Source organism: Electrophorus electricus, chromosome 9, assembly GCF_041902795.1.
Source record: "Electrophorus electricus isolate QZ-2024a chromosome 9, ASM4190279v1, whole genome shotgun sequence".
NCBI classification, from domain to species: domain Eukaryota; kingdom Metazoa; phylum Chordata; class Actinopteri; order Gymnotiformes; family Gymnotidae; genus Electrophorus; species Electrophorus electricus.
In genome coordinates this window covers 26,752,936-26,778,009 of record NC_137505.1, presented here as the reverse complement: position 1 = coordinate 26,778,009, position 25,074 = coordinate 26,752,936, and positions in this window count along the sequence as shown.

Here is a 25,074-nt window from a genome sequence, read left to right as displayed (position 1 = left end):
ACAGCCCTTTCCAAAGAGCCATGAACAGACTTTCTACTCCCAAGGAGACAAGAGATATTACGCGCATTTTCTCCGACGCGCACCACGTTTAAAAAATCGTAGCGTGAGAACGGTGGGTCCGATCCGCGTGCCGCTTAAAGGCGATTACAGGGGAGATGCAACCCTTTCCAAAGAACCATGAAAAGACTTTCTACTCCCAAGGAGACAAGAGATATTAAGCCGCAATGACGTCCGACGCGCGCATTTTCTCCGCCGCGCAGCACATTTAAAAAAATCATAGCGTGAAAACCGTGGGTTCGATCCGCGTGCCGCTCGAAGGCGATTACAGGGGAGATGGAGCCCTTTCCAAAGAGGCATGAACAGACTTCCTACTCCCAAGGAGCCCAAAGATATTAAGCCGCAAATACGTCCTACGCGTGTCTTTTCTACGCCGCGCACCACATTTAAAAAATCGTAGCGTAAGAACGGTGGGTCCGATCCGCGTGCCGCTTAAAGGCGATTACAGCGGAGATGCAAACCTTTCCAAAGAGCCATGAAAAGACTTTCTACTCCCAAGGAGACAAGAGATATTAAGCCGCAATGACGTCCGACGCGCGCATTTTCTCCGACGCGCAACACATTTAAAAAAATCATAGCGTGAAAACCGTGGGTTCGATCCGAGTGCCGCTCGAAGGCGATTACAGGGGAGATGCAGCCCTTTCCAAAGAGCCATGAACAGACTTTCTACTCCCAATGAGACAAGAGATATCAAGCCGCAAATACGTCCGGCGCGCGTCTATTCTCCGCCGCGCAACACATTTAAAAAAAATCGTAACGTGAAAACCGTGGGTTCGATCCGCGTGCCGCTTAAAGGCGATTACAGGGGAGATGCAGCCCTTTCCAAAGAGCCATGAAAAGACTTTCTACTCCCAAGGAGACAAGAGATATTAAGCCGAAATGACGTCCTACGCGCGTCTTTTCTACGCCGCGCACCACATTTAAAAAATCGTATCGGAAGAACGGTAGGTCCAATCCGCGTGCCGCTTAAAGGCGATTACAAGGGAGATGCAAACCTTTCCAAAGAGCCATGAACAGACTTTCTACACCCAATGAGACAAGAGATATTAAGCCGCAAATACGTCCGGCGCGCGTCTTTTCTCCGCCGCGCAACACATTTAAAAAAAATTGTAGCGTGAAAAACGTGGGTTCGATCCGCGTGCCGCTCGAAGGCGATTACAGGGGAGATACAGCCCTTTCCAAAGAGCCATGAACAGACTTTCTACTCCCAAGGAGACAAGAGATATTACGCGCATTTTCTCCGACGCGCACCACGTTTAAAAAATCGTAGCGTGAGAACGGTGGGTCCGATCCGCGTGCCGCTTAAAGGCGATTACAGGGGAGATGCATCCCTTTCCAAAGAGCCATGAACAAACTTTCTACTCCCAAGGAGACCAGAGATATTAACAGATAAAGCGTTACGCTCCAGTCGGATGAGCGAGAAACGCTTGTACAATTGCAACGAATTGGAGGAGAAAGTTTAAACAAACGCGCTGACTTTGAAGGCTCACATCTAGGCCGGGCCAGGTCCAAATGGCCTGCAACTCGGTCCGCATCACGTCCATGACTTTTCCTAACGAACGCCACCTGCCAAGCTTTCGGCCCGTCCCTGTCGGCATTAAAAAATCGTAGCGTGATAACGATGGTTCCGATCCGCGTGCCGCGCGAAGGCGATTACAGGGGAGATGCAGCCCTTTCCAAAGAACCATGAAAAGACTTTCTACTCCCAAGGAGACAAGAGATATTAAGCCGCAATGACGTCCGACGCGCGCATTTTCTCCGCCGGGCAGCACATTTAAAAAAATCATAGCGTGAAAACCGTGGGTTCGATCCGCGTGCCGCTCGAAGGCGATTACAGGGGAGATGGAGCCCTTTCCAAAGAGGCATGAACAGACTTCCTACTACCAAGGAGCCCAAAGATATTAAGCCGCAAATACGTCCTACGCGCGTCTTTTCTACGCCGCGCACCACATTTAAAAAATCGTAGCGTAAGAACGGTGGGTCCGATCCGCGTGCCGCTTAAAGGCGATTACAGGGAAGATGCAAACCTTTCCAAAGAGCCATGAACAGACTTTCTACTCCCAATGAGACAAGAGATATTAAGCCGCAAATACGTCCAGCGCGCGTCTTTTCTCCGCCGCGCAACACATTTAAAAAAAATCGTAGCGTGAAAAACGTGGGTTCGATCCGCGTGCCGCTCGAAGGCGATTACAGGGGAGATGCATCCCTTTCAAAAGAGCCATGAACAGACTTCCTACTCCCAAGGAGCCCAAAGATATTAAGCCGCAAATACGTCCTACGCAAGTCTTTTCTACGCCGCGCACCACATTTAAAAAATCGTATCGGAAGAACGGTGGGTCCAATCCGCGTGCCGCTTAAAGGCGATTACAAGGGAGATGCAAACCTTTCCAAAGAGCCATGAAAAGACTTTCTACTCCCAAGGAGACAATAGATATTAAGCCGAAATGACGTCCGACGCGCGCATTTTCTCCGACGCGCACCACATTTAAAAAAATCATAGCGTGAAAACCGTGGGTTCGATCCGCGTGCCGCTCGAAGGCGATTACAGCGGAGATGCAGCCCTTTCCAAAGAGCCATGAAAAGACTTTCTACTCCCAAGGAGACAAGAGATATTAAGCCGAAATGACGTCCGACGTGCGCATTTCCTCCGCCGCGCACCACATTTAAAAAAATCATAGCGTGAAAACCGTGGGTTCGATCCGCGTGCCGCTCGAAGGCGATTACAGGGGAGATGCAGCCCTTTCCAAAGAGCCATGAACAGACTTTCTACTCCCAAGGAGACAAGAGATATTACGAGCATTTTCTCCGACGCGCACCACGTTTAAAAAATCGTAGCGTGAGAACGGTGGATCCGATCCGGGTGCCGCTTAAAGGCGATTACAGGGGAGATGCAGCCCTTTCCAAAGAGCCATGAACAGACTTCCTACTCCCAAGGAGACAAGAGATATTAAGCCGCAAATACGTCCGGCGCGCGTCTTTTCTCCGCCGCGCAACACATTTAAAAAAAATCGTAGCGTGAAAAACGTGGGTTCGATCCGCGTGCCGCTCGAAGGCGATTACAGGGGAGATGCATCCCTTTCAAAAGAGCCATGAACAGACTTTCTACTCCCAAGGAGACCAGAAATATTAACATATAAAGCGTTACGCTCCAGTCGGATGAACGAGAAACGCTTGTACAATTGCAACGAATTGGAGGAGAAAGTTTAAACAAACGCGCTGACTTTGAACGCTCACAGCTAGGCCGGGCCAACTCCAAATGGCGTGCAACTCGGTGTGCATCACCTCCATGACTGTCCCTAACCAACGCCACCTGCCACGCTTTCGGCCTATCCCTGGCGGCATTAAAAAATCGTAGCGTGATAACGATGGTTCCGATGCGCGTGCCGCTCGAAGGCGATTACAGGGGAGATACAGCCCTTTCCAAAGAGCCATGAACAGACTTTCTACTCCCAAGGAGACAAGAGATATTACGCGCATTTTCTCCGACGCGCACCACGTTTAAAAAATCGTAGCGTGAGAACGGTGGGTCCGATCCGCGTGCCGCTTAAAGGCGATTACAGGGGAGATGCAACCCTTTCCAAAGAACCATGAAAAGACTTTCTACTCCCAAGGAGACAAGAGATATTAAGCCGCAATGACGTCCGACGCGCGCATTTTCTCCGCCGCGCAGCACATTTAAAAAAATCATAGCGTGAAAACCGTGGGTTCGATCCGCGTGCCGCTCGAAGGCGATTACAGGGGAGATGGAGCCCTTTCCAAAGAGGCATGAACAGACTTCCTACTCCCAAGGAGCCCAAAGATATTAAGCCGCAAATACGTCCTACGCGCGTCTTTTCTACGCCGCGCACCACATTTAAAAAATCGTAGCGTAAGAACGGTGGGTCCGATCCGCGTGCCGCTTAAAGGCGATTACAGGGGAGATGCAAACCTTTCCAAAGAGCCATGAAAAGACTTTCTATTCCCAAGGAGACAAGAGATATTAAGCCGCAATGACGTCCGACGCGCGCATTTTCTCCGCCGCGCAGCACATTTAAAAAAATCATAGCGTGAAAACCGTGGGTTCGATCCGCGTGCCGCTCGAAGCCGATTACAGGGGAGATGGAGCCCTTTCCAAAGAGGCATGAACAGACTTCCTACTCCCAAGGAGCCCAAAGATATTAAGCCGCAAATACGTCCTACGCGCGTCTTTTCTACGCCGCGCACCACATTTAAAAAATCGTAGCGTAAGAACGGTGGGTCCGATCCGCGTGCCGCTTAAAGGCGATTACAGGGAAGATGCAAACCTTTCCAAAGAGCCATGAACAGACTTTCTACTCCCAATGAGACAAGAGATATCAAGCCGCAAATACGTCCGGCGCGCGTCTATTCTCCGCCGCGCAACACATTTAAAAAAAATCGTAGCGTGAAAACCGTGGGTTCGATCCACGTGCCGCTTAAAGTCGATTACAGGGGAGATGCAGCCCTTTCCAAAGAGCCATGAAAAGACTTTCTACTCCCAAGGAGACAAGAGATATTAAGCCGAAATGACGTCCGACGCGCGCATTTCCTCCGCCGCGCACCACATTTAAAAAAATCATAGCGTGAAAACCGTGGGTTCGATCCGCGTGCCGCTCGAAGGCGATTACAGGGGAGATGCAGCCCTTTCCAAAGAGGCATGAACAGACTTCCTACTCCCAAGGAGCCCAAAGATATTAAGCCGCAAATACGTCCTACGCGCGTCTTTTCTACGCCGCGCACCACATTTAAAAAATCGTATCGGAAGAACGGTGGGTCCAATCCGCGTGCCGCTTAAAGGCGATTACAAGGGAGATGCAAACCTTTCCAAAGAGCCATGAAAAGACTTTCTACTCCCAAGGAGACAATAGATATTAAGCCGAAATGACGTCCGACGCGCGCATTTTCTCCGCCGCGCACCACATTTAAAAAAATCATAGCGTGAAAACCGTGGGTTCGATCCGCGTGCCGCTCGAAGGAGATTACAGCGGAGATGCAGCCCTTTCCAAAGAGCCATGAAAAGACTTTCTACTCCCAAGGAGACAAGAGATATTAAGCCGAAATGACGTCCGACGCGCGCATTTCCTCCGCCGCGCACCACATTTAAAAAAATCATAGCGTGAAAACCGTGGGTTCGATCCGCGTGCCGCTCGAAGGCGATTACAGGGGAGATGCAGCCCTTTCCAAAGAGCCATGAACAGACTTTCTACACCCAATGAGACAAGAGATATTAAGCCGCAAATACGTCCGGCGCGCGTCTTTTCTCCGCCGCGCAACACATTTAAAAAAAATCGTAGCGTGAAAAACGTGGGTTCGATCCACGTGCCGCTCGAAGGCGATTACAGGGGAGATGCATCCCTTTCAAAAGAGCCATGAACAGACTTTCTACTCCCAAGGAGACCAGAAATATTAACATATAAATCGTTACGCTCCAGTCGGATGAACGAGAAACGCTTGTACAATTGCAACGAATTGGAGGAGAAAGTTTAAACAAACGCGCTGACTTTGAACGCTCACATCTAGGCCGGGCCAACTCCAAATGGCGTGCAACCCGGTGTGCATCACCTCCATGACTGTCCCTAACGAACGCCACCTGCCACACTTTCGGCCTATCCCTGGCGGCATTAAAAAATCGTAGCGTGATAACGATGGTTCCGATGCGCGTGCCGCTCGAAGGCGATTACAGGGGAGATACAGCCCTTTCCAAAGAGCCATGAACAGACTTTCTACTCCCAAGGAGACAAGAGATATTAAGCCACAATGACGTCCGACGCGCGCATTTTCTCCGACACGCACCACGTTTAAAAAATCGTAGCGTGAGAACGGTGGGTCCGATCCGCGTGCCGCTTAAAAGCGATTACAGGGGAGATGCATCCCTTTCTAAAGAGCCATGAACAGACTTTCTACTCCCAAGGAGCCCAAAGATATTAAGCCGCAATGACGTCCGACGCGCGCATTTTCTCCGCCGCGCACCACATTTAAAAAAATCATAGCGTGAAAACCGTGGGTTCGATCCGCGTGCCGCTCGAAGGCGATTACAGGGGAGATGCAGCCCTTTCCAAAGAGCCATGAACAGACTTCCTACTCCCAAGGAGACAAGAGATATTAAGCCGCAATGACGTCCGACGCGCGCATTTTCTCCGCCGCGCACCACATTTAAAAATTCTTAGCGTGAGAACGGTGGGTCCGATCCGCGTGCCGCTTAAAGGCGATTACAGGGGAGATGCAGCCCTTTCCAACGAGCCATGAAAAGACTTTCTACTCCCAAGGAGACAAGAGATATTAAGCCGAAATGACGTCCGACGCGCGCATTTCCTCCGCCGCGCACCACATTTAAAAAAATCATAGCGTGAAAACCGTGGGTTCGATCCGCGTGCCGCTCGAAGGCGATTACAGGGGAGATGCAGCCCTTTCCAAAGAGGCATGAACAGACTTCCTACTCCCAAGGAGCCCAAAGATATTAAGCCGCAAATACGTCCTACGCGCGTCTTTTCTACGCCGCGCACCACATTTAAAAAATCGTATCGTAAGAACGGTGGGTCCAATCCGCGTGCCGCTTAAAGGCGATTACAAGGGAGATGCAAACCTTTCCAAAGAGCCATGAACAGACTTTCTACTCCCAAGGAGACAAGAGATATTAAGCCGCAATGACGTCCGACGCGCGCATTTTCTCCGACGCGCACCACGTTTAAAAAATCGTAGCGTGAGAACGGTGGGTCCGATCCGCGTGCCGCTTAAAGGCGATTACAGGGGAGATGCATTCCTTTCCAAAGACCATGAACAGACTTTCTACTCGCAAGGAGACCAGAGATATTAACAGATAAAGCGTTACGCTCCAGTCGGATGAGCGAGAAACGCTTGTACAATTGCAACGAATTGGAGGAGAAAGTTTAAACAAACGCGCTGACTTTGAACGCTCACATCTAGGCCGGGCCAGGTCCAAATGGCCTGCAACTCGGTGCACATCACCTCCATGACGGTCCCTAACGAACGCCACATGCCACGCTTTCGGCCCGTCCCTGGCGGCATTAAAAAATCGTAGCGTGATAACGATGGTTCCGATGCGCGTGCCGCGCGAAGGCGATTACAGGGGAGATGCAGCCCTTTCCAAAGAGCCATGAACAGACTTTCTACTCCCAAGGAGCCCAAAAATATTAAGCCGCAAATACGTCCTACGCGCGTCTTTTCTACGCCGCGCACCACATTTAAAAAATCGTAGCGTAAGAACGGTGGGTCCGATCCGCATGCCGCTTAAAGACGATTACAGGGGAGATGCAACCCTTTCCAAAGAGCCATGAAAAGACTTTCTACTCCCAAGGAGACAAGAGATATTAAGCCGCAATGACGTCCGACGCGCGCATTTTCTCCGCCGCGCACCACATTTAAAAAAATCATAGCGTGAAAACCGTGGGTTCGATCCGCGTGCCGCTCGAAGGCGATTACAGGGGAGATGCAGCCCTTTCCAAAGAGCCATGAACAGACTTCCTACTCCCAAGGAGACAAGAGATATTAAGCCGCAATGACGTCCGACGCGCGCATTTTCTCCGCCGCGCACCACATTTAAAAAATAGTAGCGTGAGAACGGTGGGTCCGATCCGCATGCCGCTTAAAGGCGATTACAGGGGAGATGCAGCCCTTTCCAAAGAGCCATGAAAAGACTTTCTACTCCCAAGGAGACAAGAGATATTAAGCCGAAATGACGTCCGACGCGCGCATTTTCTCCGCCGCGCAGCACATTTAAAAAAATCATAGCGTGAAAACCGTGGGTTCGATCCGCGTGCCGCTTAAAGGCGATTACAGGGGAGATGCAGCCCTTTCCAAAGAGCCATGAACAGACTTTCTACTCCCAAGGAGACCAGAGATATTAACAGATAAAGCGTTACGCTCCAGTCGGATGAGCGAGAAACGCTTGTACAATTGCAACGAATTGGAGGAGAAAGTTTAAACAAACGCGCTGATTTGAACGCTCACATCTAGGCCGGGCCAGGACCAAATGGCCTGCAACTCGTTGCGCATCACCTCCATGACGGTCCCTAACGAACGCCACCTGCCACGCTTTCGGCCCGTCCCTGGCGGCATTAAAAAATCGTAGCGTGATAACGATGGTTCCGATCCGCGTGCCGCTCGAAGGCGATAACAGTGGAGATGCAGCCCTTTCCAAAGAGCCATGAACAGACTTTCTACTCCCAAGGAGCCCAAAGATATTAAGCCGCAAATAAGTCCTACGCGAGTCTTTTCTACGCCGCGCACCACATTTAAAAAATCGTATCGTAAGAACGGTGGGTCCGATCCGCGTGCCGCTTAAAGGCGATTACAGGGGAGATGCAGCCCTTTCCAAAGAGCCATGAACAGACTTTCTACTCCCAAGGAGACAAGAGATATTAAGCCACAATGACGTCCGACGCGCGCATTTTCTCCGACACGCACAACGTTTAAAAAATCGTAGCGTGAGAACGGTGGGTCCGATCCGCGTGCCGCTTAAAAGCGATTACAGGGGAGATGCATCCCTTTCCAAAGAGCCATGAAAAGACTTTCTATTCCCAAGGAGACAAGAGATATTAAGCCGCAATGACGTCCGACGCGCGCATTTTCTCCGCCGCGCAGCACATTTAAAAAATTCATAGCGTGAAAACCGTGGGTTCGATCCGCGTGCCGCTCGAAGGCGATTACAGGGGAGATGCAGCCCTTTCCAAAGAGGCATGAACAGACTTCCTACTCCCAAGGAGCCCAAAGATATTAAGCCGCAAATACGTCCTACGCGCGTCTTTTCTACGCCGCGCACCACATTTAAAAAATCGTATCGTAAGAACGGTGGGTCCAATCCGCGTGCCGCTTAAAGGCGATTACAAGGGAGATGCAAACCTTTCCAAAGAGCCATGAACAGACTTTCTACTCCCAAGGAGACAAGAGATATTAAGCCGCAATGACGTCCGACGCGCGCATTTTCTCCGACGCGCACCACGTTTAAAAAATCGTAGCGTGAGAACGGTGGGTCCGATCCGCGTGCCGCTTAAAGGCGATTACAGGGGAGATGCATTCCTTTCCAAAGAGCCATGAACAGACTTTCTACTCCCAAGGAGACCAGAGATATTAACAGATAAAGCGTTACGCTCCAGTCGGATGAGCGAGAAACGCTTGTACAATTGCAACGAATTGGACGAGAAAGTTTAAACAAACGCGCTGACTTTGAACGCTCACATCTAGGCCGGGCCAGGTCCAAATGGCCTGCAACTCGGTGCGCATCACCTCCATGACGGTCCCTAACGAACGCCACCTGCCACGCTTTCGGCCCGTCCCTGGCGGCTTTAAAAAATCGTAGCGTGATAACCGTGGGTCCAATCCGCTTGAAGCTCGAAGGCGATTAGAGGGGAGATGCAGCCCTTTCCAAAGAGCCATGAACAGACTTTCTACTCCCAAGGAGCCCAAAAATATTAAGCCGCAAATACGTCCTACGCGCGTCTTTTCTACGCCGCGCACCACATTTAAAAAATCGTAGCGTAAGAACGGTGGGTCCGATCCGCATGCCGCTTAAAGGCGATTACAGGGGAGATGCAACCCTTTCCAAAGAGCCATGAAAAGACTTTCTACTCCCAAGGAGACAAGAGATATTAAGCCGCAATGACGTCCGACGCGCGCATTTTCTCCGCCGCGCACCACATTTAAAAAAATCATAGCGTGAAAACCGTGGGTTCGATCCGCGTGCCGCTCGAAGGCGATTACAGGGGAGATGCAGCCCTTTCCAAAGAGGCATGAACAGACTTCCTACTCCCAAGGAGCCCAAAGATATTAAGCCGCAAATACGTCCTACGCGCGTCTTTTCTACGCCGCGCACCACATTTAAAAAATCGTATCGGAAGAACGGTGGGTCCAATCCGCGTGCCGCTTAAAGGCGATTACAAGGGAGATGCAAACCTTTCCAAAGAGCCATGAAAAGACTTTCTACTCCCAAGGAGACAATAGATATTAAGCCGAAATGACGTCCGACGCGCGCATTTTCTCCGCCGCGCACCACATTTAAAAAAATCATAGCGTGAAAACCGTGGGTTCGATCCGCGTGCCGCTCGAAGGAGATTACAGCGGAGATGCAGCCCTTTCCAAAGAGCCATGAAAAGACTTTCTACTCCCAAGGAGACAAGAGATATTAAGCCGAAATGACGTCCGACGCGCGCATTTCCTCCGCCGCGCACCACATTTAAAAAAATCATAGCGTGAAAACCGTGGGTTCGATCCGCGTGCCGCTCGAAGGCGATTACAGGGGAGATGCAGCCCTTTCCAAAGAGCCATGAACAGACTTTCTACACCCAATGAGACAAGAGATATTAAGCCGCAAATACGTCCGGCGCGCGTCTTTTCTCCGCCGCGCAACACATTTAAAAAAAATCGTAGCGTGAAAAACGTGGGTTCGATCCACGTGCCGCTCGAAGGCGATTACAGGGGAGATGCATCCCTTTCAAAAGAGCCATGAACAGACTTTCTACTCCCAAGGAGACCAGAAATATTAACATATAAATCGTTACGCTCCAGTCGGATGAACGAGAAACGCTTGTACAATTGCAACGAATTGGAGGAGAAAGTTTAAACAAACGCGCTGACTTTGAACGCTCACATCTAGGCCGGGCCAACTCCAAATGGCGTGCAACCCGGTGTGCATCACCTCCATGACTGTCCCTAACGAACGCCACCTGCCACACTTTCGGCCTATCCCTGGCGGCATTAAAAAATCGTAGCGTGATAACGATGGTTCCGATGCGCGTGCCGCTCGAAGGCGATTACAGGGGAGATACAGCCCTTTCCAAAGAGCCATGAACAGACTTTCTACTCGCAAGGAGACAAGAGATATTAAGCCGCAATGACGTCCGACGCGCGCATTTTCTCCGACACGCACCACGTTTAAAAAATCGTAGCGTGAGAACGGTGGGTCCGATCCGCGTGCCGCTTAAAAGCGATTACAGGGGAGATGCATCCCTTTCCAAAGAGCCATGAACAGACTTTCTACTCCCAAGGAGCCCAAAGATATTAAGCCGCAATGACGTCCGACGCGCGCATTTTCTCCGCCGCGCACCACATTTAAAAAAATCATAGCGTGAAAACCGTGGGTTCGATCCGCGTGCCGCTCGAAGGCGATTACAGGGGAGATGCAGCCCTTTCCAAAGAGCCATGAACAGACTTCCTACTCCCAAGGAGACAAGAGATATTAAGCCGCAATGACGTCCGACGCGCGCATTTTCTCCGCCGCGCACCACATTTAAAAATTCTTAGCGTGAGAACGGTGGGTCCGATCCGCGTGCCGCTTAAAGGCGATTACAGGGGAGATGCAGCCCTTTCCAACGAGCCATGAAAAGACTTTCTACTCCCAAGGAGACAAGAGATATTAAGCCGAAATGACGTCCGACGCGCGCATTTCCTCCGCCGCGCACCACATTTAAAAAAATCATAGCGTGAAAACCGTGGGTTCGATCCGCGTGCCGCTCGAAGGCGATTACAGGGGAGATGCAGCCCTTTCCAAAGAGGCATGAACAGACTTCCTACTCCCAAGGAGCCCAAAGATATTAAGCCGCAAATACGTCCTACGCGCGTCTTTTCTACGCCGCGCACCACATTTAAAAAATCGTATCGTAAGAACGGTGGGTCCAATCCGCGTGCCGCTTAACGGCGATTACAAGGGAGATGCAAACCTTTCCAAAGAGCCATGAACAGACTTTCTACTCCCAAGGAGACAAGAGATATTAAGCCGCAATGACGTCCGACGCGCGCATTTTCTCCGACGCGCACCACGTTTAAAAAATCGTAGCGTGAGAACGGTGGGTCCGATCCGCGTGCCGCTTAAAGGCGATTACAGGGGAGATGCATTCCTTTCCAAAGACCATGAACAGACTTTCTACTCGCAAGGAGACCAGAGATATTAACAGATAAAGCGTTACGCTCCAGTCGGATGAGCGAGAAACGCTTGTACAATTGCAACGAATTGGAGGAGAAAGTTTAAACAAACGCGCTGACTTTGAACGCTCACATCTAGGCCGGGCCAGGTCCAAATGGCCTGCAACTCGGTGCACATCACCTCCATGACGGTCCCTAACGAACGCCACATGCCACGCTTTCGGCCCGTCCCTGGCGGCATTAAAAAATCGTAGCGTGATAACGATGGTTCCGATGCGCGTGCCGCGCGAAGGCGATTACAGGGGAGATGCAGCCCTTTCCAAAGAGCCATGAACAGACTTTCTACTCCCAAGGAGCCCAAAAATATTAAGCCGCAAATACGTCCTACGCGCGTCTTTTCTACGCCGCGCACCACATTTAAAAAATCGTAGCGTAAGAACGGTGGGTCCGATCCGCATGCCGCTTAAAGGCGATTACAGGGGAGATGCAACCCTTTCCAAAGAGCCATGAAAAGACTTTCTACTCCCAAGGAGACAAGAGATATTAAGCCGCAATGACGTCCGACGCGCGCATTTTCTCCGCCGCGCACCACATTTAAAAAAATCATAGCGTGAAAACCGTGGGTTCGATCCGCGTGCCGCTCGAAGGCGATTACAGGGGAGATGCAGCCCTTTCCAAAGAGCCATGAACAGACTTCCTACTCCCAAGGAGACAAGAGATATTAAGCCGCAATGACGTCCGACGCGCGCATTTTCTCCGCCGCGCACCACATTTAAAAAATAGTAGCGTGAGAACGGTGGGTCCGATCCGCATGCCGCTTAAAGGCGATTACAGGGGAGATGCAGCCCTTTCCAAAGAGCCATGAAAAGACTTTCTACTCCCAAGGAGACAAGAGATATTAAGCCGAAATGACGTCCGACGCGCGCATTTTCTCCGCCGCGCAGCACATTTAAAAAAATCATAGCGTGAAAACCGTGGGTTCGATCCGCGTGCCGCTTAAAGGCGATTACAGGGGAGATGCAGCCCTTTCCAAAGAGCCATGAACAGACTTTCTACTCCCAAGGAGACCAGAGATATTAACAGATAAAGCGTTACGCTCCAGTCGGATGAGCGAGAAACGCTTGTACAATTGCAACGAATTGGAGGAGAAAGTTTAAACAAACGCGCTGATTTGAACGCTCACATCTAGGCCGGGCCAGGACCAAATGGCCTGCAACTCGTTGCGCATCACCTCCATGACGGTCCCTAACGAACGCCACCTGCCACGCTTTCGGCCCGTCCCTGGCGGCATTAAAAAATCGTAGCGTGATAACGATGGTTCCGATCCGCGTGCCGCTCGAAGGCGATAACAGTGGAGATGCAGCCCTTTCCAAAGAGCCATGAACAGACTTTCTACTCCCAAGGAGCCCAAAGATATTAAGCCGCAAATAAGTCCTACGCGAGTCTTTTCTACGCCGCGCACCACATTTAAAAAATCGTATCGTAAGAACGGTGGGTCCGATCCGCGTGCCGCTTAAAGGCGATTACAGGGGAGATGCAGCCCTTTCCAAAGAGCCATGAACAGACTTTCTACTCCCAAGGAGACAAGAGATATTAAGCCACAATGACGTCCGACGCGCGCATTTTCTCCGACACGCACAACGTTTAAAAAATCGTAGCGTGAGAACGGTGGGTCCGATCCGCGTGCCGCTTAAAAGCGATTACAGGGGAGATGCATCCCTTTCCAAAGAGCCATGAAAAGACTTTCTATTCCCAAGGAGACAAGAGATATTAAGCCGCAATGACGTCCGACGCGCGCATTTTCTCCGCCGCGCAGCACATTTAAAAAATTCATAGCGTGAAAACCGTGGGTTCGATCCGCGTGCCGCTCGAAGGCGATTACAGGGGAGATGCAGCCCTTTCCAAAGAGGCATGAACAGACTTCCTACTCCCAAGGAGCCCAAAGATATTAAGCCGCAAATACGTCCTACGCGCGTCTTTTCTACGCCGCGCACCACATTTAAAAAATCGTATCGTAAGAACGGTGGGTCCAATCCGCGTGCCGCTTAAAGGCGATTACAAGGGAGATGCAAACCTTTCCAAAGAGCCATGAACAGACTTTCTACTCCCAAGGAGACAAGAGATATTAAGCCGCAATGACGTCCGACGCGCGCATTTTCTCCGACGCGCACCACGTTTAAAAAATCGTAGCGTGAGAACGGTGGGTCCGATCCGCGTGCCGCTTAAAGGCGATTACAGGGGAGATGCATTCCTTTCCAAAGAGCCATGAACAGACTTTCTACTCCCAAGGAGACCAGAGATATTAACAGATAAAGCGTTACGCTCCAGTCGGATGAGCGAGAAACGCTTGTACAATTGCAACGAATTGGACGAGAAAGTTTAAACAAACGCGCTGACTTTGAACGCTCACATCTAGGCCGGGCCAGGTCCAAATGGCCTGCAACTCGGTGCGCATCACCTCCATGACGGTCCCTAACGAACGCCACCTGCCACGCTTTCGGCCCGTCCCTGGCGGCTTTAAAAAATCGTAGCGTGATAACCGTGGGTCCAATCCGCTTGAAGCTCGAAGGCGATTAGAGGGGAGATGCAGCCCTTTCCAAAGAGCCATGAACAGACTTTCTACTCCCAAGGAGCCCAAAAATATTAAGCCGCAAATACGTCCTACGCGCGTCTTTTCTACGCCGCGCACCACATTTAAAAAATCGTAGCGTAAGAACGGTGGGTCCGATCCGCATGCCGCTTAAAGGCGATTACAGGGGAGATGCAACCCTTTCCAAAGAGCCATGAAAAGACTTTCTACTCCCAAGGAGACAAGAGATATTAAGCCGCAATGACGTCCGACGCGCGCATTTTCTCCGCCGCGCACCACATTTAAAAAAATCATAGCGTGAAAACCGTGGGTTCGATCCGCGTGCCGCTCGAAGGCGATTACAGGGGAGATGCAGCCCTTTCCAAAGAGCCATGAACAGACTTCCTACTCCCAAGGAGACAAGAGATATTAAGCCGCAATGACGTCCGACGCGCGCATTTTCTCCGCCGCGCACCACATTTAAAAAATCGTAGCGTGAGAACGGTGGGTCCGATCCGCATGCCGCTTAAAGGCGATTACAGGGGAGATGCAGCCCTTTCCAAAGAGCCATGAAAAGACTTTCTACTCCCAAGGAGACAAGAGATATTAAGCCGAAATGACGTCCGACGCGCGCATTTTCTCCGCCGCGCAGCACATTTAAAAAAATCATAGCGTGAAAACCGTGGGTTCGATCCGCGTGCCGCTTAAAGGCGATTACAGGGGAGATGCAGCCCTTTCCAAAGAGCCATGAACAGACTTTCTACTCCCAAGGAGACCAGAGATATTAACAGATAAAGCGTTACGCTCCAGTCGGATGAGCGAGAAACGCTTGTACAATTGCAACGAATTGGAGGAGAAAGTTTAAACAAACGCGCTGATTTGAACGCTCACATCTAGGCCGGGCCAGGACCAAATGGCCTGCAACTCGTTGCGCATCACCTCCATGACGGTCCCTAACGAACGCCACCTGCCACGCTTTCGGCCCGTCCCTGGCGGCATTAAAAAATCGTAGCGTGATAACGATGGTTCCGATCCGCGTGCCGCTCGAAGGCGATAACAGTGGAGATGCAGCCCTTTCCAAAGAGCCATGAACAGACTTTCTACTCCCAAGGAGCCCAAAGATATTAAGCCGCAAATAAGTCCTACGCGAGTCTTTTCTACGCCGCGCACCACATTTAAAAAATCGTATCGTAAGAACGGTGGGTCCGATCCGCGTGCCGCTTAAAGGCGATTACAGGGGAGATGCAGCCCTTTCCAAAGAGCCATGAACAGACTTTCTACTCCCAAGGAGACAAGAGATATTAAGCCACAATGACGTCCGACGCGCGCATTTTCTCCGACACGCACAACGTTTAAAAAATCGTAGCGTGAGAACGGTGGGTCCGATCCGCGTGCAGCTTAAAAGCGATTACAGGGGAGATGCATCCCTTTCCAAAGAGCCATGAAAAGACTTTCTATTCCCAAGGAGACAAGAGATATTAAGCCGCAATGACGTCCGACGCGCGCATTTTCTCCGCCGCGCAGCACATTTAAAAAATTCATAGCGTGAAAACCGTGGGTTCGATCCGCGTGCCGCTCGAAGGCGATTACAGGGGAGATGCAGCCCTTTCCAAAGAGGCATGAACAGACTTCCTACTCCCAAGGAGCCCAAAGATATTAAGCCGCAAATACGTCCTACGCGCGTCTTTTCTACGCCGCGCACCACATTTAAAAAATCGTATCGTAAGAACGGTGGGTCCAATCCGCGTGCCGCTTAACGGCGATTACAAGGGAGATGCAAACCTTTCCAAAGAGCCATGAACAGACTTTCTACTCCCAAGGAGACAAGAGATATTAAGCCGCAATGACGTCCGACGCGCGCATTTTCTCCGACGCGCACCACGTTTAAAAAATCGTAGCGTGAGAACGGTGGGTCCGATCCGCGTGCCGCTTAAAGGCGATTACAGGGGAGATGCATTCCTTTCCAAAGACCATGAACAGACTTTCTACTCGCAAGGAGACCAGAGATATTAACAGATAAAGCGTTACGCTCCAGTCGGATGAGCGAGAAACGCTTGTACAATTGCAACGAATTGGAGGAGAAAGTTTAAACAAACGCGCTGACTTTGAACGCTCACATCTAGGCCGGGCCAGGTCCAAATGGCCTGCAACTCGGTGCACATCACCTCCATGACGGTCCCTAACGAACGCCACATGCCACGCTTTCGGCCCGTCCCTGGCGGCATTAAAAAATCGTAGCGTGATAACGATGGTTCCGATGCGCGTGCCGCGCGAAGGCGATTACAGGGGAGATGCAGCCCTTTCCAAAGAGCCATGAACAGACTTTCTACTCCCAAGGAGCCCAAAAATATTAAGCCGCAAATACGTCCTACGCGCGTCTTTTCTACGCCGCGCACCACATTTAAAAAATCGTAGCGTAAGAACGGTGGGTCCGATCCGCATGCCGCTTAAAGGCGATTACAGGGGAGATGCAACCCTTTCCAAAGAGCCATGAAAAGACTTTCTACTCCCAAGGAGACAAGAGATATTAAGCCGCAATGACGTCCGACGCGCGCATTTTCTCCGCCGCGCACCACATTTAAAAAAATCATAGCGTGAAAACCGTGGGTTCGATCCGCGTGCCGCTCGAAGGCGATTACAGGGGAGATGCAGCCCTTTCCAAAGAGCCATGAACAGACTTCCTACTCCCAAGGAGACAAGAGATATTAAGCCGCAATGACGTCCGACGCGCGCATTTTCTCCGCCGCGCACCACATTTAAAAAATAGTAGCGTGAGAACGGTGGGTCCGATCCGCATGCCGCTTAAAGGCGATTACAGGGGAGATGCAGCCCTTTCCAAAGAGCCATGAAAAGACTTTCTACTCCCAAGGAGACAAGAGATATTAAGCCGAAATGACGTCCGACGCGCGCATTTTCTCCGCCGCGCAGCACATTTAAAAAAATCATAGCGTGAAAACCGTGGGTTCGATCCGCGTGCCGCTTAAAGGCGATTACAGGGGAGATGCAGCCCTTTCCAAAGAGCCATGAACAGACTTTCTACTCCCAAGGAGACCAGAGATATTAACAGATAAAGCGTTACGCTCCAGTCGGATGAGCGAGAAACGCTTGTACAATTGCAACGAATTGGAGGAGAAAGTTTAAACAAACGCGCTGATTTGAACGCTCACATCTAGGCCGGGCCAGGACCAAATGGCCTGCAACTCGTTGCGCATCACCTCCATGACGGTCCCTAACGAACGCCACCTGCCACGCTTTCGGCCCGTCCCTGGCGGCATTAAAAAATCGTAGCGTGATAACGATGGTTCCGATCCGCGTGCCGCTCGAAGGCGATAACAGTGGAGATGCAGCCCTTTCCAAAGAGCCATGAACAGACTTTCTACTCCCAAGGAGCCCAAAGATATTAAGCCGCAAATAAGTCCTACGCGAGTCTTTTCTACGCCGCGCACCACATTTAAAAAATCGTATCGTAAGAACGGTGGGTCCGATCCGCGTGCCGCTTAAAGGCGATTACAGGGGAGATGCAGCCCTTTCCAAAGAGCCATGAACAGACTTTCTACTCCCAAGGAGACAAGAGATATTAAGCCACAATGACGTCCGACGCGCGCATTTTCTCCGACACGCACAACGTTTAAAAAATCGTAGCGTGAGAACGGTGGGTCCGATCCGCGTGCCGCTTAAAAGCGATTACAGGGGAGATGCATCCCTTTCCAAAGAGCCATGAAAAGACTTTCTATTCCCAAGGAGACAAGAGATATTAAGCCGCAATGACGTCCGACGCGCGCATTTTCTCCGCCGCGCAGCACATTTAAAAAATTCATAGCGTGAAAACCGTGGGTTCGATCCGCGTGCCGCTCGAAGGCGATTACAGGGGAGATGCAGCCCTTTCCAAAGAGGCATGAACAGACTTCCTACTCCCAAGGAGCCCAAAGATATTAAGCCGCAAATACGTCCTACGCGCGTCTTTTCTACGCCGCGCACCACATTTAAAAAATCGTATCGTAAGAACGGTGGGTCCAATCCGCGTGCCGCTTAAAGGCGATTACAAGGGAGATGCAAACCTTTCCAAAGAGCCATGAACAGACTTTCTACTCCCAAGGAGACAAGAGATATTAAGCCGCAATGACGTCCGACGCGCGCATTTTCTCCGACGCGCACCACGTTTAAAAAATCGTAGCGTGAGAACGGTGGGTCCGATCCGCGTGCCGCTTAAAGGCGATTACAGGGGAGATGCATTCCTTTCCAAAGAGCCATGAACAGACTTTCTACTCCCAAGGAGACCAGAGATATTAACAGATAAAGCGTTACGCTCCAGTCGGATGAGCGAGAAACGCTTGTACAATTGCAACGAATTGGACGAGAAAGTTTAAACAAACGCGCTGACTTTGAACGCTCACATCTAGGCCGGGCCAGGTCCAAATGGCCTGCAACTCGGTGCGCATCACCTCCATGACGGTCCCTAACGAACGCCACCTGCCACGCTTTCGGCCCGTCCCTGGCGGCTTTAAAAAATCGTAGCGTGATAACCGTGGGTCCAATCCGCTTGAAGCTCGAAGGCGATTAGAGGGGAGATGCAGCCCTTTCCAAAGAGCCATGAACAGACTTTCTACTCCCAAGGAGCCCAAAAATATTAAGCCGCAAATACGTCCTACGCGCGTCTTTTCTACGCCGCGCACCACATTTAAAAAATCGTAGCGTAAGAACGGTGGGTCCGATCCGCATGCCGCTTAAAGGCGATTACAGGGGAGATGCAACCCTTTCCAAAGAGCCATGAAAAGACTTTCTACTCCCAAGGAGACAAGAGATATTAAGCCGCAATGACGTCCGACGCGCGCATTTTCTCCGCCGCGCACCACATTTAAAAAAATCATAGCGTGAAAACCGTGGGTTCGATCCGCGTGCCGCTCGAAGGCGATTACAGGGGAGATGCAGCCCTTTCCAAAGAGCCATGAACAGACTTCCTACTCCCAAGGAGACAAGAGATATTAAGCCGCAATGACGTCCGACGCGCGCATTTTCTCCGCCGCGCACCACATTTAAAAAATCGTAGCGTGAGAACGGTGGGTCCGATCCGCATGCCGCTTAAAGGCGATTACAGGGGAGATGCAGCCCTTTCCAAAGAGCCATGAAAAGACTTTCTACTCCCAAGGAGACAAGAGATATTAAGCCGAAATGACGTCCGACGCGCGCATTTTCTCCGCCGCGCAGCACATTTAAAAAAATCATAGCGTGAAAACCGTGGGTTCGATCCGCGTGCCGCTTAAAGGCGATTACAGGGGAGATGCAGCCCTTTCCAAAGAGCCATGAACAGACTTTCTACTCCCAAGGAGACCAGAGATATTAACAGATAAAGCGTTACGCTCCAGTCGGATGAGCGAGAAACGCTTGTACAATTGCAACGAATTGGAGGAGAAAGTTTAAACAAACGCGCTGATTTGAACGCTCACATCTAGGCCGGGCCAGGACCAAATGGCCTGCAACTCGTTGCGCATCACCTCCATGACGGTCCCTAACGAACGCCACCTGCCACGCTTTCGGCCCGTCCCTGGCGGCATTAAAAAATCGTAGCGTGATAACGATGGTTCCGATCCGCGTGCCGCTCGAAGGCGATAACAGTGGAGATGCAGCCCTTTCCAAAGAGCCATGAACAGACTTTCTACTCCCAAGGAGCCCAAAGATATTAAGCCGCAAATAAGTCCTACGCGAGTCTTTTCTACGCCGCGCACCACATTTAAAAAATCGTATCGTAAGAACGGTGGGTCCGATCCGCGTGCCGCTTAAAGGCGATTACAGGGGAGATGCAGCCCTTTCCAAAGAGCCATGAACAGACTTTCTACTCCCAAGGAGACAAGAGATATTAAGCCACAATGACGTCCGACGCGCGCATTTTCTCCGACACGCACAACGTTTAAAAAATCGTAGCGTGAGAACGGTGGGTCCGATCCGCGTGCAGCTTAAAAGCGATTACAGGGGAGATGCATCCCTTTCCAAAGAGCCATGAAAAGACTTTCTATTCCCAAGGAGACAAGAGATATTAAGCCGCAATGACGTCCGACGCGCGCATTTTCTCCGCCGCGCAGCACATTTAAAAAATTCATAGCGTGAAAACCGTGGGTTCGATCCGCGTGCCGCTCGAAGGCGATTACAGGGGAGATGCAGCCCTTTCCAAAGAGGCATGAACAGACTTCCTACTCCCAAGGAGCCCAAAGATATTAAGCCGCAAATACGTCCTACGCGCGTCTTTTCTACGCCGCGCACCACATTTAAAAAATCGTATCGTAAGAACGGTGGGTCCAATCCGCGTGCCGCTTAAAGGCGATTACAAGGGAGATGCAAACCTTTCCAAAGAGCCATGAACAGACTTTCTACTCCCAAGGAGACAAGAGATATTAAGCCGCAATGACGTCCGACGCGCGCATTTTCTCCGACGCGCACCACGTTTAAAAAATCGTAGCGTGAGAACGGTGGGTCCGATCCGCGTGCCGCTTAAAGGCGATTACAGGGGAGATGCATTCCTTTCCAAAGAGCCATGAACAGACTTTCTACTCCCAAGGAGACCAGAGATATTAACAGATAAAGCGTTACGCTCCAGTCGGATGAGCGAGAAACGCTTGTACAATTGCAACGAATTGGACGAGAAAGTTTAAACAAACGCGCTGACTTTGAACGCTCACATCTAGGCCGGGCCAGGTCCAAATGGCCTGCAACTCGGTGCGCATCACCTCCATGACGGTCCCTAACGAACGCCACCTGCCACGCTTTCGGCCCGTCCCTGGCGGCTTTAAAAAATCGTAGCGTGATAACCGTGGGTCCAATCCGCTTGAAGCTCGAAGGCGATTAGAGGGGAGATGCAGCCCTTTCCAAAGAGCCATGAACAGACTTTCTACTCCCAAGGAGCCCAAAAATATTAAGCCGCAAATACGTCCTACGCGCGTCTTTTCTACGCCGCGCACCACATTTAAAAAATCGTAGCGTAAGAACGGTGGGTCCGATCCGCATGCCGCTTAAAGGCGATTACAGGGGAGATGCAACCCTTTCCAAAGAGCCATGAAAAGACTTTCTACTCCCAAGGAGACAAGAGATATTAAGCCGCAATGACGTCCGACGCGCGCATTTTCTCCGACACGCACCACGTTTAAAAAATCGTAGCGTGAGAACGGTGGGTCCGATCCGCGTGCCGCTTAAAAGCGATTACAGGGGAGATGCATCCCTTTCCAAAGAGCCATGAACAGACTTTCTACTCCCAAGGAGCCCAAAGATATTAAGCCGCAATGACGTCCGACGCGCGCATTTTCTCCGCCGCGCACCACATTTAAAAAAATCATAGCGTGAAAACCGTGGGTTCGATCCGCGTGCCGCTCGAAGGCGATTACAGGGGAGATGCAGCCCTTTCCAAAGAGCCATGAACAGACTTCCTACTCCCAAGGAGACAAGAGATATTAAGCCGCAATGACGTCCGACGCGCGCATTTTCTCCGCCGCGCACCACATTTAAAAATTCTTAGCGTGAGAACGGTGGGTCCGATCCGCGTGCCGCTTAAAGGCGATTACAGGGGAGATGCAGCCCTTTCCAAAGAGCCATGAAAAGACTTTCTACTCCCAAGGAGACAAGAGATATTAAGCCGAAATGACGTCCGACGCGCGCATTTCCTCCGCCGCGCACCACATTTAAAAAAATCATAGCGTGAAAACCGTGGGTTCGATCCGCGTGCCGCTCGAAGGCGATTACAGGGGAGATGCAGCCCTTTCCAAAGAGGCATGAACAGACTTCCTACTCCCAAGGAGCCCAAAGATATTAAGCCGCAAATACGTCCTACGCGCGTCTTTTCTACGCCGCGCACCACATTTAAAAAATCGTATCGTAAGAACGGTGGGTCCAATCCGCGTGCCGCTTAAAGGCGATTACAAGGGAGATGCAAACCTTTCCAAAGAGCCATGAACAGACTTTCTACTCCCAAGGAGACAAGAGATATTAAGCCGCAATGACGTCCGACGCGCGCATTTTCTCCGACGCGCACCACGTTTAAAAAATCGTAGCGTGAGAACGGTGGGTCCGATCCGCGTGCCGCTTAAAGGCGATTACAGGGGAGATGCATTCCTTTCCAAAGACCATGAACAGACTTTCTACTCGCAAGGAGACCAGAGATATTAACAGATAAAGCGTTACGCTCCAGTCGGATGAGCGAGAAACGCTTGTACAATTGCAACGAATTGGAGGAGAAAGTTTAAACAAACGCGCTGACTTTGAACGCTCACATCTAGGCCGGGCCAGGTCCAAATGGCCTGCAACTCGGTGCACATCACCTCCATGACGGTCCCTAACGAACGCCACATGCCACGCTTTCGGCCCGTCCCTGGCGGCATTAAAAAATCGTAGCGTGATAACGATGGTTCCGATGCGCGTGCCGCGCGAAGGCGATTACAGGGGAGATGCAGCCCTTTCCAAAGAGCCATGAACAGACTTTCTACTCCCAAGGAGCCCAAAAATATTAAGCCGCAAATACGTCCTACGCGCGTCTTTTCTACGCCGCGCACCACATTTAAAAAAATCGTAGCGTGAAAACCGTGGGTTCGATATAGTATACATACAGAGTATATAGTTTGACCAAAAGATCGTGCTGATCTTTGATCTCCTGGTTCTTCATCTCCAGCGCCACTTTCAGACTCATAATGTCCTCTTCTATGGGCTGGTATAACACACACACGAATCATCACTACAGCCAGTACAATGGAAAGGTGGGAATGTGTACTGAATGTGTACTGACGTTATAAGTGAAAGGTGGAGGTACTGGTGGATGTGTACTGACACTATAAGGGATCTCTACCTGCTGTGACAGTCTGAGCTTCTCAAGTTCTTCCTCCAGAGATTTCTTCTCCTGTTCACAGGCCATTTTCAGATCTGCCAGAGCAAGTATCATTACTGCTGGATATAACACAGATTGTATATACTACATAATTACTACTGAATATCTAAAATATAATATATATAGTACAATACATATATTAGTATCACTTTTATTGGAGCCTAAAGGCTAACATTCATTATTAGTTATGTTAGTATTATTGCATTTCCATAGTACTTACTCTTGATGGACCTGTTATGCTCCTCCTCCTCCTGCTGTTTCTGCAGGAGCTCTGTCTCCTCCTGCTGCTTGTGTTTCAGCATCTCCTGAAGAACCTGCAGCTCCTTCTGCTTCTGCAACCTCAACTCCTTCAGCTGCTCCAACAAACTGTTCTCCAACTCCTCCTTCTCACACCGCAAACACTCCAATCGGGCCACAGGCCCCACGAGTGACACAGAACCACACACACACACACAAAGAGAGAGATAAACATGTATAAATGTATAAGAATTTGTGGATAAAATTATTATGAGATTATTTATAATCAAACGACTACACTACACAACCACACCTTCCTTTTATTTACATGTTATACAGATATTTACAGATATTTACATTTTATTTACCCGCGTGCGTCTCTCTTCTCCAAGGTAGCGGAGAGATATGAAAGGATAAAAGGGGAAAAGAATAAAATGCACGTCGGTTTTAATTTCGCAGGCTACCTGCGCTGAAGGCGTGGAAAACGAGCACGTGACGGAAAGGCTTCCGTACCCAATGGGTCCAAATCACATGCCCAGCAAAGTAGCCTTAAACCTGGACACACAATGGAGACCATTTGACCCTTTAAAATCATATTACAACCAGACTTCCAGGCCCAAGAGGTCACACAGTCATGCACAGCAAAGTAGCTCTGGGCCTGGGCACACTTCACGCAGTTTGACCGTTTAAATAAAAGTAGAAACAGACTTCCTGGCCCAAGAGGTCACACAGTCATGCCCAGCAAGGATGCTTTAAACGTGGGCACACTTCAGACCGTTTCACTTTTTAAATCATTCAAAGCACCACATTTCAAGGCCCAAGAGGTCACAGAATCATGCCCATCAAAGTAGCTCTGCGCCTGGGCACACTTCACGCAGTTTTACCGTTTAAATAAAACTAGAAACAGACACATACAGGTGCGCACATATACACATAAACACATTCTGTTTAATTTCTTCACATCTGCAGAATAGAGTAAGCTGAGGGTATAGTGTTAAACCAGGAACTACATAAACAGTATATAGTATATATACAGAGGATATAGTGTTAAACCAGGTACTACATACAGAGTATATAGTATACATACAGAGTATATAGTTTGACCAAAAGATCGTGCTGATCTTTGATCTCCTGGTTCTTCATCTCCAGCGCCACTTTCAGACTCATAATGTCCACCTCTATGGGCTGGTATAACACACACACGAATCATCACTACAGCCAGTACAATGGAAAGGTGGGAATGTGTACTGAATGTGTACTGACGTTATAAGTGAAAGGTGGAGCTACTGGTGGATGTGTACTGACACTATAAGGGATCTCTACCTGCAGTGACAGTCTGAGCTTCTCAAGTTCTTCCTCCAGAGATTTCTTCTCCTGTTCACAGGCCATTTTCATATCTGCCAGAGCAAGTATCATTACTGCTGGATATAACACAGATTGTATATACTACATAATTACTACTGAATATATAAAATATAAT